The 14,696-nt window shown below is 36.4% G+C and overlaps 1 pseudogene; it reads right to left on the bottom strand.

The window, feature by feature from the left end:
• Nucleotides 1-11,899: 11,899 nt before the first annotated feature.
• On the bottom strand, nucleotides 11,900-12,474 carry LOC149223340 (cypmaclein-like; annotated as a pseudogene).
• Between the last annotated feature and the right edge of the window lie 2,222 nt (nucleotides 12,475-14,696).

Here is a 14,696-nt window from a genome sequence, read left to right as displayed (position 1 = left end):
CTTTTTCCATTTGTTTGCCAGAGCCATGGAAACTTTTACTATGTACCTGTAATCCTCACTAGGAGGCCATTGAATAGTAGTTACAACCAAGCAAAGGATACAAAGACAAGATAATCAATAACAATAGTAATAATCAAAGAAGAGAGATATAAAATACTTATCTTTTGAGGATTATAGGGAATGTCAACTCTCTCTTGATCTTAGCTTACGTGCACCTTTCTTGTGACTATATCAACCTTGTCCTCATTATCATCATGATTTCATTCCTTCCTTGCATAGGCTATGGTTTATTCTTTCAATGGAAACATTAATCTATGTTTAGTCCTAGAGTTTTGTCCATAAACCCTAAGGAGTTATTGACCAATCCCTTTTTAGCCAGCTAGGTGTTTTGAACCTTATATTTCTAAAGTTTAAGTGTCAAAACCCTATAGTCAATATTCTCTTTATACGTGAGGTGAACTATATCATTGTCATCAATCAATCAAGAGTATTTCATCCAATGATTATCCTTGTTTCCTCCAAACCAAGTAATTCACCTTCCTCACGATCATTGTAGAAACAACAATATCTTGTCCTTGGGGACTTGGTATTCACTTTAATATGCAAAGAGTAGACTTCATCATTCTGGGTTGAGTGTTATATTTACAAATAACTCTCAACACTCAAATATCCATAGTAGTACAATAGTATATCAATTATTTTAGAAGCTTAGGTCTTTGCAACAACAAATTCATTCAATAACTTCAATCCAACATGTCTTTGTGATAGATTCACATTATACTTGTTTTTTTTTTAGCTAAACATCAGTTTTGACCTTTTCCAACTCAAGGGATTATTTTAGAAGCATCAAATTGTGTAGATCACTCATATTTCTTGAGAATACTTTTATCGTTGAATTGAGGCTTCTGTGATCCATAGCATTTATTAAGTAGAGTTTCAGCGTAAATCACATGAAGAAAACCTTTGTCGATGTGTTTCGAACCAAATCCGCGCATCTGGTTGAGATCTGTCTCACTTCCACTTTTTTCTGTTTCGAGGGTGAGTTCTTTGAACAGACCTGTGGCATTTCCATGGGCTCCCTCCTATCCCCTATTGTTGCAAATCTTTTTATGGAAGATTTCGAAGCCAAAGCTTTAGCCTCGGCCCATCTCCTACCCAGGCTGTGGAAAAGGTATGTAGATGACACTAATGTCATCTGGTCCCATGGCCAAGAGGAGTTGGATCTCTTCTTCAATCACCTCAACTGTTATTCCTCTGCCATCAAGTTCACCATGGAAAAGGAGGTCAATGGTTGCCTCCCTTTCCTGGATATGCTTATATCTAAGAATAAGGATGGTTCACTCTCCCACTCAGTGTTCCGGAAGAAAACACATACTGAGCAGTATCTTCATGCTGATTCCCATCATTTCCCTGCTCAAAAGTTGGGTGTTCTTAACAATCTCGCTACTCGTGCCCTTAGGATATCTGATAATGAGAGCTTCGATAAGGAGAAATCCCATCTCCTTAATGTCTTCGTGGAGAATGGCTATAGTAGGCGCCTAGGTCAGAAGGCTTTCCTTAAAGCCTCGAGAAATTCGTTAATTAAAAAAGAACCTAAAGAACGCCTACTAGGTGTCAATCTTCCCTATGTCCAGGGAACCATAGACAATATTGCTCGGATCCTTAGAAAGTATGACATTCCCTCAACCTTTAGGTCCCTCAACACCATTTGTAAATCCCTCCGGTCGGTGAAAGATCCCATTGGCCCTAAAGACATGAAGGGAGTCTACTTGATCCCTTGTTCTTGTGGGACCCCCTATATCAGGGAAACAGGGCGCTCCATCCACCAAAGGATCAACGAACATGCATCTGACCTAAGACATGTGAGAACCAAGTCTTCAGCGTTAGCAGAGCATGCGGAAAAGACCAAGCATCATGTTTGTATAGAGGAGGCCAAGGTTATTGTTAAGGTTGCGCAGTTCCACAACCGTAAATTCAGGGAAGCTACTGAAATTGAAAGAGGGCCTAACAATCTCAATAGAGATGACGGCTGGAAGATCAGTAGCCGCTGGATCCCTTCCCTTTCTTCTTAGTCTTGCTTTCCTTTTCCCTCTTCCCCCCCCCCCCCTTTTAACCTTTTGAGGTTCCCCTAAATTTCCCAAATCCTTCTCGTTTGAGCCTTATCTTTTCATTCCTCCTAGGGTTTCTCCTTTGACTCAGTGTTTTACTAATGGTCATGCTCTTGATCTTCTTGTTTTTTAAAATGTTGTAAGTTAATTTAACAACCATAGAATAATATTTAATAAAAATAAAATAGAATAGCATTCTTGTCCCTAGGGAATTAAATAAATTAATAACCAAAGAAAAACTTTCTAAAACCACCCTTTACTTATCCCTGGTGATTTTAATTGAATATATTAAAAAAAAAAGAAAAAAAAAAGAAAAAAGAAAAAAGAAAAAAGAAAAAAGAAAAAAGAATTAAATTTATTAATAACCAAAGAATAATAAATGAATAAAATAAAATAGAATTATATTAGAATTTATAATATCTTTAATTATTTATTAAAATAAATAAATAAATAAATAAATTATTAACTATTTATTATAATTATGTGTCTCTTTATAATTATAATAATTTTTCTAACCCTTGAATTCTCTAATATTAAAAACTTTTTAACTATTAATTGAAAATTGATTTATTTTATAATTAATTTATGTTCATAGATATTTATATGTCCCTTTAACTTATAATTTGATGAAAATATACTTAACTATTTTTAGATTACTTTTATAACTAACTAATATTTATATATTATAACTTCATAACTAACAATTTTAGATTAATTTATTGAAATTTATTTTATTTTAATATATATTAATTTAAAATTAATTTCCCGGATGCGGATGAGTAGTTCGGATAGTGGTACGAAGGTGGCTTGGAGGGTGGGTGCGTGGCCACTCACAACCGCCAGATGGATTCACAGGAGGCAAGAGATATGGTTTCACACAAACATATTAAATGCAGCATTAACGCTACCCTCCCTCGATTATGATTTATTTGCGATGGCGCTTGGCTTGGACCTCATTCCTGTTTCCCCTCCGCGCGCCTTTAGGTTCAGCAAGGTGGCAGCTCCTCGCTCTCAAAATAGAACTGCGCACTGTCGGGCTTTGGCTCAAGGTGCTAACAGTTATCAGTGCGCTTAGGCTCCTTTTCATCCGGTGTGTATATTCCTCTGTCGCCACCTCGCCATTCCCTCTTCGGTTGTTTGTTTTGCTCACTTCAAAATGCCCAGAGAGCGCACCAGGATGGGTTGCAGACAAGGCAGCTCTCGCGGCCGTGTCTCTCGCCAGCCTTCCTCAACCACTTCGGACCCCTCGTCTGAGAATTCAGAGTTCTGCTGCAATAGATATCCTGCAACAAGAAGTGGCAGGGGCAGGGGAAGAGGGCAAGTCATAACAGAAGTTTGTTCTCACCATTCACACTCGCACACAGCTCGCTTCCGCTTCCCTTGTACTCTAGGAAATTCGTCCTTCATCGTGTCAGTCACCGTCGAGATGTGCGAGGATGCTGTGGGTTCGGGGGAGGTCAATCCTAGGGCTCCTCTGGAACCTCGGATGGCAAACCAGAACGTTTCTTAGCACAGAGATATAGCCGGCTCGCCAATTCTGAATTCAACTGCACACGCCGGCCCGAGCGCACCAGCAGGAGGCGATCCTTAAGGTTTAGAGGGCCATCCCTCTGAATTTAAAGACCCAGACCAGTTTGGGTGCCGAATTGTAGAAGAATAGCCAACAACCTCGCATGAAGATTGAACAGGTCCGCGCCTTTTGGTTTTGGTCAGTTGCTGAAGGAAGACGCTCAATCCCCTCAGGATACATAGTTTTTCATGTTTTTAAGCTCCCAGAATCAGGTCTCTTTCAACTTTATCTGTCGGTTTCCCCTGTGTGGGTAGCATTCTCTTGTATGTTGGTATCTGTTTAAGGGCTAGCTGTTTACAGGTCAGTTTTGGTCAATGTATGGGTCAGTTTTTGGTCACTGTCATGGTACTAAGTCTAATGTTTTCAGAAACTTCAAGTCCTGAAGTAAGTCACTATGCAGGTCCTCTAGTAAGTACATCAAGCGTCTTTTGTAAGAATGCCATCTCTTGGGCTAGAACTCTCGAGGCATCAGCCTCTCTGTAATCATATTTTTGTATCAATATAGGAGTAGACCAATTAAGAAAAGAAAATAATTTAAAATTAATTAAAATTAATTTATTTCAATATATATTTATAAATATATGTCCTTTTAACTTATATTTTGATTAAAAATATAATTTAACTATTTATAGATTACTCTATAACTAACTAATATTTATAATAACTGTGATAACTAATAATTTTAGATTAATTTATTTTATGACTTACTTATTCAAATTTACTTATTCTAATATATATTTATAATTATAAAATGATCCATTTCGTATTTTAATAAGAATATTAACTTATTTAATAAAGTTTTTAACCCTTATCTAAGTCAACTAGTCGTTTCCTGGTCAAATCTAGCCGTTGTCATTATAGCCATTACCTGGTCTGGAATGTTCTGCTATCTATTTAATATGAAAAGTGAGATCTGTTCATTCAACTTGTCTTGATGATGAACCACACTAGTTGGTTCGAAACGCGTCGACAAAGGTTTTCTTCATGTGATTTACGCCAAAACTCTACTTAATAAATACTTTTATCTTCAAACTTGAAGGAGGACTTGGCCTTTTAATGTAATTTTGTCACATCTAATGAATTTGTTTCATCAAGGAATACTTCCTTATTAGCATATGCAATGCATATTTTAGGACTTTTATTTAACATTGCAAGGTGTCAAAACTTTGCAGCTTCAAAATAGTGACAAGCTTCTGAGCATTTTCAGAAATACAACGACAACATTTTTCAAGGAGAAACATAGCTTTGTTATGTCAAACTTCAAATGTTCATCACAAGTATATATAATGCATATTTCTCTTGTGTGACTTTGTCTTGCCACAACCCAAATTGTGATATTGTCATTACCCTTTTAAGATGATTTTCATGCTACATATTTCTTGTCCTCAATGGATTCTTCAAGCATGACAACAGATCAAACCTTTGGTACTATTCTATGAGCATATCATAGTCCTATTTTGTTATTTATGAAAACAACTTTGAACCAAGCATATGATAAAGCTTATTTAGGATCATTGCCACAACAAACACCTTTGATCTGAATCAAAATTACTAAAGGTGACTTAAACAAAGATACATACCTTTCATTCAGGCATCAAATCTCAGACTTATATCTTTTGTTGATCTCCTTATCATTATGAATTCCATACTTGTCTTGAATATCTCATCACGGGTATATCCTTAAGGAGAACACTTCAAACTTGTCATTAAACATCAGTCCAATCTTTCAGTATTAAAAGTAGACTTCATGCTTAATAGATGACTTTGTTGGCTTGATCTCAGACAGGGATATTTTTCAAGCTTCTTTTGGGTTCTTCCTGAGAATTCTCATCCTTAGACATAGAAGCTTATATTTATAAAACACTCGCAATCACGATATGTATTCCATTACAATGTTTTATACTTTTGGTACCAAGGCTTCTCCTTATTAATGAGTAGATGTCATCAAACAAACAAGGTATGCTTCAATGATCGGTATTGTAACCTTATTTAGTCAAATTCATGACCTTGTGTTACACAGAAGGATTTCAAACAAAAAAAATTGGCATTTCTATTGATGATGACATTTCTGAGACCATCTTTGAGGCTACTTGTCCTTCTACCAATAGCCTTGAGGCCTTTTAGCCTTCTGCAATAAAACTAAGTTTTATTTCATCTTTTGTCTAAGGCTTGGTGGTGAGCTCCAGTATTGCATCAATGATGCTGTAACTCCTGGGACTCCCTTCTTTAATTTTATCAACCCGGTAGTTCGTAACAAACTTGGAAGCGATGGTGCTATATGCACAAGTACTAGCTCTTGCTGCGACTGTCACTTGATCAGCTGGCACAAGTTCGCTAGGAGCTTAGGTCAACTTCTACGAGCTCTTAGAAGAAGCTTTTAACTTTTATGGATGAAAGCTAACTCAAAAGAGGCTAGTCTACTTGTAGAAAGAAGCTGAAAGCTGGAAGGAAATGCAAACCCTAGCAAACCCTAGTTTTACCGACTAACCCTACTGGTGCAAGAAAGGAGATGAAAGAAGTGGAAATGGATGCCATTGAATTTTAGAAAGGTAAAATTCATGTGACTAAGCTACTTCTGAAGTGAAATCTGAAAAGGAACATCTTTTTGTACTTTTGAGTAATCTTGTATAATTAACATGCATGTGTTTTAACTGTGCAAAGGTTGATTGGCGAAAGGAAATGGGATAGGCACTTGCAGGAGGTTGGGAAGGTGAGAAGAAGGCCTAAGGGGTCCCTAGCACCCTTCTAGAGAGTTTCACAGTGTTCGGATCTCAACAAACCACTTTCGTGAGCTTCTACAGGAAGTTTGCAGGGGTTCTATAGGATGTACTGTAGCTTCTATAGGATGTTCCGAAAGGGAATTTTGAAGGGCTGATGGTGGAAAAAAGGTGGAGAAGTGGGCATGGAGGTTAGATGAGGGTGTGAAGAGGTCTAAGACTTGGTGAATGAGGCTGAGGAGTGATTAGGGCGATTGGGTTGGTTCGAAGATAGGAGAAGCAATGATGCACAAGAATGTAGAAATTAGGGCAAAGTGAGAAAATGTGGCGGATGAAAGGCAAGAATCTGAGTTAGAGGATAGAGCAGGTTGTATTGATGGAGTAAGGGTAGGCAAAGAGGTATCACAGGTGTTCTGCATGTTATTTTCCAAAACTAACCAACAACGACTAAGAAAACCAAAGATCTAGCTATTTCGACCTAATTTGTCCTAGAAACCATAAGCATGATGAACAGAAGTTTATTGGTAGAAAATCATGTAAAAAAACTATGGAAACCAAGCAAGAATGGATCTAAGCATGTAATCACAATTGGTACTAACTTTTGCAACTAAGAATCTAACACTAGAAATTGCATGAAGAAGCAAGAACAATGTTTTTATGGCAGCAAGGACACCTTGGTCTCAGCTCATGGTCCCAAGGAGGGAGAGGTGAGATCAAGGGTTGCTTGATGGCCTTTTTTGAAGATATTTTCTGTTACCAACCTGTTAAATCACTTGAAACATGAAAAGCTATTTTAATCATCAAAAGCAACCTAAGTAACAAAACAAGATTTTAACCTAAATAATAGATTTTATTCTAAGAATGCAACAAAGACACATAAAAGTACACAAAGGAGGTATTGGGCACTTGGGTTGGGCCCAACCCCAAGAGCTACAACCTCCTAAGGAAGATTAGAGCTGGTGCAAAGCTGGATTCATCTTTATTGATCAAAATAATAGTTACATCCCAAAAACTGTCTACAAGAAAAAGCTCGAAAATGTGCTGAAATGCAGAGCTAACCTACTGACTAAAATCTAACTAACAAATGACTAAAATCTGACTAAAAAATGACTAACATCAAACTACAAACTGGCTAACTGAAATGAGGCCCTAAGCCTTCTTATTTATACAAATTGAGGACCCCAACAGTCCTCCTAAACTTTAGGGACTCGGCTGCCAAAACTTGCAGTTAACAACAATCCTACTTGACTTGCTTGGTTGCCCCTTGTGCTCCGAGTTTTTTGACGGAGAATTCGATGTAAGGCCTCATAAATGAAGGGGACACCTTCCTACAAATCCTCTCCCTTGTTCTTCCACGAATTTGGCTGCCAAGTGCTCATTTAAACCTTTGATTTTGTCTCAAAATTGACCAAAAATCTGCATAAAGCACACATTAGACTTGTTGGCATAATGACTAACCCAATTCACTCTATTAGCATAAATATAATAAAAAAAATGCAATAAAATAATGATAATGGTGGATTAAGTCGAATTAGGAGGCTGAATGAGCCCATATAATTACTCATTTCTGGGGCTCATCACTTGGAATGGGTTTTTTTAGACTTCAACCTATTGCAAATTCCACTAAGTTATTTCAGACTTTCTTATAATTAGTGTAGAGGTATTTTTGTCTGTTGAGATTTAGTTCTGAGAAATTTCATCCTTTTTGCAATATTTTTTTATGTCTACAAACTCTAAGACCTTTGCATCTTCCAATTTGAGGTGATTTGAATAATTTAGTAGATCCTAAGATTTTCTTTTCCATTTGTCTCAATATCTGAAGTTTGAATACTTTAGCACTCTTTTGTACATAGAACAAGAAAAGACAGAGTTTTTCTCCTTCTTTTCATTACCTAGACGGACCCTAGTTAAGGCATGAATTACATAGTGGCATTTCTTTCTAAACTCATCTGGAACAGAGAGATAAGATTCCAGTGCTAAATCGACTTCATTTGAAGTGTGTTTCTAGTGCTAGTTGACAAATCAAGCCCTGATTTAGGATTTCTTGAAACAAAGATAAATTCCCTTTTCAAGGTTGCTCTTACACCATGGCTCTAATACCATGTTGATTTTTCGTATGGTCTTCTATACTGATAATTACTTCTAATGATTTAGATTTTTTTCACATTCTTATTCATTATTTCATTATTAAGAAATTACACATAAGACGTCAAAGAATATAATATTTATGACAGTAGGATCGTGAAGAGAAAACCACACAAAGAACACAAGAGTTTACCCTAGGAAAACCCACATGGGGAAAAACCCAACAACCTTTTCCTTAAAGAAAATAGTATTTTCAACAAGAGACACACCTAAACATCCTAGTTATTACAAGGTCAATCTGACCAACAAAATAATCTTGATAAAACCTGCTCCATCTGCCTCCTAGTAAAGTCCAATGGCTACTAAGAACTTCAGTCTGGTTTGCTTTTCTAGGGCATAATCTCAACCTCATATTGTGCCTAGAGAAGCTTAGTTTTGTTTCCTTCTGATCCACCAAAATTAAGTCCTTCCATAGATATTTTCTACCTCGGATATTCGATTCTTCCATAGAGTATTTCCTTAAAGATTCGGTCCTTCAATTAGCCTCATACTCACCCAATATTTTGCTTGAGATATGTCTTGTCTCTGCCTCAAATATGTCTTCTCTTTGCCTCAAAAAGTTTGAAGTACTTCCACATAAGGGATCTGAGTTATGTGTCAAATGTGGGAGGATGAGTGTCCTTATATAATCATCTATTATGCCGAATGGGTTCCATAAAGATTGGGGTCAACTTGACTATGAGGAGGGTCGACTTGGCTTCTTGGAGCCAAAAATTTAACTAATAAAAATTTAAATTTTCTTCTTTTAAAAACTGACATGAAGATCATGTCAAATATTTTTCTCTTTTGATAATAGCATGAAGAACATGCTTTACAAATACATCAATGACTAAACTAACAATTATGAAGACCTACCATAGCTACAAACTTCAACAAGGGGAGTGTATGAATTAAGGAATATGGGAAAGTAGAAGCTCAAAAATGCAGAAGGTGAGGATTTTGCAGTAATTATGCAGGAGTTACAGGAAAGAGTCAAGCAACATTTGTAGGAAAATAAGAACAAGTACAAACAGTGAGTACATATCAAAAGGAGGCAATTGGAATTTGAGGTTGGTGACCTAGTAATGGCATATTTGAGGAAGGAGAGGTTTCTTATGGGAAAACATAAGAAACTTAAGCTCAAGAAAAGTATTCCATGTAAAATTATGAGGAAATTTTCTTCCAATGCCTATGAGTTAAAACTTCCTCAAGACATTGGAATATCAGCAATTTTCAATGTAGCAGACCTATACCCCTTCAAGGAACCATATAGTGTTTTAGCAGATAACTTGTAGGTGATGAAGTCCAGACGAACAAGTGGAAGAAGTAGCTGCTCAAAGAAGCTCAGAAGGAAATTGAAGCAATCTTGGGTCAAAAAGTAGTTAAGTAAACTAGAGGTAAGGAGTAGCTTCAATATCTAGTCAAATGGAAGCAACAACCGGTTGAAGATGTTACATGGGTGACTGAAGAAGATCTCATCAAGTATGGCAACAGTGTTGAGGAGTTGATGAAAAGTTATTTTCTTCCATGAGAGTCTGATGCAAAAGCATCCACAAGTTAAACTCGCCTTTGACCTCTTTAGATCAAAACCCATTAACTAAGGGATTTGGTTCCGTAACTTATTTCAAGGGATGTTGGGTTCCCTAAGTCATTTGAATTTGTAGTTATTAAATTAGATATAGTCTAGAAGAAATTGAATTTGCTAAGAGGTTAATTCAAGTGTCATTTTAGTTCTATGTTTAAGGAATAAAGTAGATAAATTTTGGATTTGGTTAGAGAAAGTAGGAATTAGTTTTGGGTTGTTATATTTGAACAAGAACTTTATTAAAAGAATTCTCTTAAGTAATAATTAGAGTCTTAGAGAGGGTGTGATATTTGGAGAGATTGGGGAATCTATAAAAAGACTTTGCACGATTGTAAATGATTATTTTCCCTTTCATTCAAATTTCCGTATCGAGTGCCCCATGTGTGTGTTATAAATTGTACATATACAAAATTTATTTCATTGTAGATTAATAAATAGAGCACAAATTTCTATAATAAAATTTAAAACCTTTTACTTTATATAATTCATATCCACAATATTTACTAAAGTTATTAGGCGCATTTTCCTTTCCAAACAACTAAATATTTAAAATATTTAAAATTGAAATTCTATCCATAAATACATCTCCTTCAAATTGAATTTCTTATCAATGAATAAATATATTTATTGATAACATATTCAAGTTTGTGTAATACTTAGCCCATAAAAAAAATGCGTATAAAACAACATAGCATTCATGATGCAAAATATATAACGAATGTGTCAAATGTGTATTTTTTGTGATGTCATTTTTTTGAAGTGCTAACACCATAAAAAAAAATTATATATGTGGTTTATCAATTTCTATATTAAAAGGAATAATATAGAAGAAAGAACCTACCGTCGAAGAAATCATATATTATCGATAAGTTATTTTAAATGACACATTTTATTTATAAAGTGTCAAAAACTTTAAAACTATATCAATAAAAATTAATAACTTTTGATATTATAAAATTTTGTACTTTAAAACAATAAATTAATAATAATAATTCCTTTATTTAAATTTTATCATTTAAAACCATCGTAGCTTCAATTTGGAAAGTTGATAAACTCTTATTCTAACTTCGTCCCTGTGAATTCAAGTCAAATCTGACCGATTGAGAAACGTAATTCACGTAGTAAAAAATTTGTTAAAATGACATATTTAAATTATTTAAATGGGTTATGAGATTATCGATGTAAGTTTCATATAAACATTTAATATAATTTTTTGGTTTTGATTTATTTATATGTGTATGTATAGTTTACTAGTAATTTTTTTTTTATAATTATTAATATAATCATTTTAAGTTTTTTTGGTATAACAAATTCAACCACTATCTCAAAATATTTCCATAACTTTCAAAATAAACAATCTTCACATAAATCATTGCAATCCTGTTTACCCATTTACATTATGGTTATCTGGTTTAATATGCTTTTTACTTTTCTTGCCACTCTCTTCCTCACAAATAGCTGAAGATAGATAGGAGCAAAGAGTTTGAGGATCAAAGTAAAGATAAACAGAAGGATAACATGAAAAGAAACAAGTAAAGTCAGAACCCAAAGGCAAGAAAACCAGGTGAAATCCAAATAGGTTCCTTTATTCATTGTTTTCAACACAAATAGTTGAAGTTGTGTCCATTGTTTTTTATCTAGAGACAACAACAGGACTCCTTGACAGTACCAAAATAACTGGATTTCCAAAACAGAAAAACACTTTATTTGCAACGCCACCATCATAACGAATTGGGGAGTTCAGAGAATGAATACATTCAGAGCTTGCAACATAATATTGTGAAGTAGTAGTAGTTCAAGGACATTTGTGCCCGCCTTTGGAGTTCTTCAGGTTGGCGTAGCAGTCGCAGTCCCTCGTGAGGAAAACCGTATGTTCCAGAGGGAACACAGTCACATTTACCACAACATATAAGGCAGAATTGAAGGCATCTATTCGCCCATCCAGCCAGCGCACACCGCCCATCACACATCGTTGGGCAGTGTGTGGTATTACCAGCAGCACCTGCATTTCATGGACCCAGAGAACAAAATCTTCAAAATCTGTATATCCATTAGACAAAATCTTTACACCAACTAAAATTTAAGCAACAACCCAGCAAAAATAACAGAAAATCCTTATACTCATTCCAGAAAATCTTCACACCCACAAAACAAGAACCCAACTTTAACAGCGTACTTGTTTGCAGTAACTGGCATTGCATTGTCCCCGAAGCATAAACCTGCTGCTGCACCTGCAAAATACAACTATTTTCTGTCAAAACTGATTGCTTAATGTTATTAATATAATGCAAATTCTTCATGAGACAAACTTGCCTACACGAGTATCACACAAAAAACTAATAGAGCAAGTGTTTTTTGTACTGCTGTCATTGCTAACATGGCTATCTACAAATCCTGCTCTTCTTCCTTCAATGCTATCAGATAAATTTAGTCATGGCGGTAATTGCAAGGACCCCTGTTTTTATAGATAAAGAAACATAGGCAAATGGCGGTGAATACCGCAGTCTGCACAGAATGAGCTGGATGGCACTCAATCTGTAGTAACGCCTATTTCCACCCCTATAGGTTTATTAATGCACTGAGTGTCCACGTTTATGTTACAGTGGTTTCATGCGCTGCACAACACTTGTGAAGAGAGTAATGTTGTTGATGGGGCCGAGCGGGAAGCCCAAGGTGTGGTATCAGAGATCTGGTGATAAAACCATGGACCTGGACGAACGCTATTTTCACCGCAAAATGTGAAGGCAGCTGCAAACAATGATGATCTGGAACATATGTTTTACACTCCCACATAAGCTTGGCTGAGCGGTAAATATAATTTCAAATTTCAAGCGGTAAATATAAATTCAAATTTCAAGTGGTAAATATAAATATAAATCCGTAACATGCATGCATAGGTCGTCACATCTCAGATGGCCTACGAATGCATGGTGATCTGAACCATCGTGTATACATTTGCCATCAACCGTGCCATGGATGATGAAAGTCACTACCAAAACCTTTAACCGGAAAGCACTTGTCGAGAAATATTCCAGGTGTGTTAGCGTGCATGTACTACAGATTTCTAACTCCTTCCCAAAACAGTCCTTATGGTGCATTAATAAACCTATAGAGTTGGAAATAGGCATTGCCTTCCTTTCTTTATCAGTCGCTTATGTCATTACCTTTTCATTTCAGTAAGCCAAAGTACACTCGGACTAGTCCTTTTCTGGAAAGGCTGAGTTCTGTTTTTCAAGATTCATTGATTTATGTCAGAGTTCAAGTAATGGGAATATTTCCCATAACTTGGACAATCTTTTCCTTATCTCAAACGTACTGGGTTCTGTCAAGTTTCATTAAATTCCGGTCGCATCTTTGTAATCTGCTCATTCAAATTTCTCACATCATCTGTTAGTGTGGCTGACGTTTTCTGGGAGCCTCGGTCTTATGGAAATCTTAACGGATGAGTCTGACACATCTGCTATGGTGCGGGCTGCCATTCAAGCTGAATCAATCCATGGGGGATCCTATCCCTCATGTGACTGGCAGTCCACGCTGGCGGGTTTATTAATCTCTCCTTCTACCTTGCCGGCATGTGAGATGAAAGGTGGTGGACATGAAAACATGCGACGTGAGCCGAAAGGTGGTGGGAATGATTTCACTTGACGTGAACAGATTGACGGAGGGCATGAATTCCCGTGACGCAAACAATCCCAGCGTCCCATTAAAACTATTCCGCCACCCCAGGCTATTAACCTGGACAGTGTTTTCCTCTCAGATCGTATTGCCAGTCTTCAAAAACGAGCGCTGGTTGGTCGTTGGCATTTTCCGGAAATGGACGATGAGCAGATGAGGAATTGGCTCGACAGTAAATGGAATTCCTTATTGGGATACATTCCCATGATAGTCAAGCTCATGAAAGACTGGTATATCTTTCATTTCTTAAGTGCTGAAGATTTGGAAGCTATTCGGACCCTTCCATGGGTTCATGGTAAAAGCTTCTTAGCCCTTCATAAATGGTATATAAGATATAATCCTTCGCTGAACACCCCATCTAGAAAATTTATTTGGGTGAAGCTGCTGGGCCTTCCGATTGAATTATGGATGAAGGAGATGCTTTGTTTATGTTGACCCAAAGTGTATTGGGGCAAAGGACAAGAGAGTGGCATGAATATTAATAGAGAAAGAATATAAAGGTGGATTTCTAGGTCATATTGAGCTTTTCTGGGGTGACTTTTTTATTCATCAAAGACTTGATTTCTGGGGGGTCCCCTTTAAATGCTCTACTTGCCATAGAACTGGACACCTAAAAAGGAATTGTCCTCGTTGTCCGGGTGGTAGAACTAAAGAGAAAAATCGGCAAGATAATTTCTTCACTAATCACTTGAACAAAGATTTGAATGGGAATGGGGGCAATAAATCTCAGTTTATTAGAAAGACAAATCCTTCAGGTATGTCTCATTTATCATCCTCACAGGTCTCTTCTCCTTTATTGTCTAAAAGCTTATCTTTAAAGGAAGGGTCTTTCACTTCCTTTCCCACGATACCAATATCTCCTCAGTCGAATTATGATAAGCGTCTACCCTTTCCTAAAACTCAATCTTTGAAGAAAG

Source organism: Pinus tabuliformis, chromosome Q (genome assembly GCF_031772625.1).
Source record: "Pinus tabuliformis cultivar Carrire ecotype Pingquan chromosome Q, CPIR1, whole genome shotgun sequence".
Taxonomy (NCBI): Eukaryota; Viridiplantae; Streptophyta; class Pinopsida; order Pinales; family Pinaceae; genus Pinus; species Pinus tabuliformis.
The sequence above is the reverse complement of the archived record's forward strand: the minus strand, read 5'-3'. Positions and strand labels throughout refer to the sequence as shown.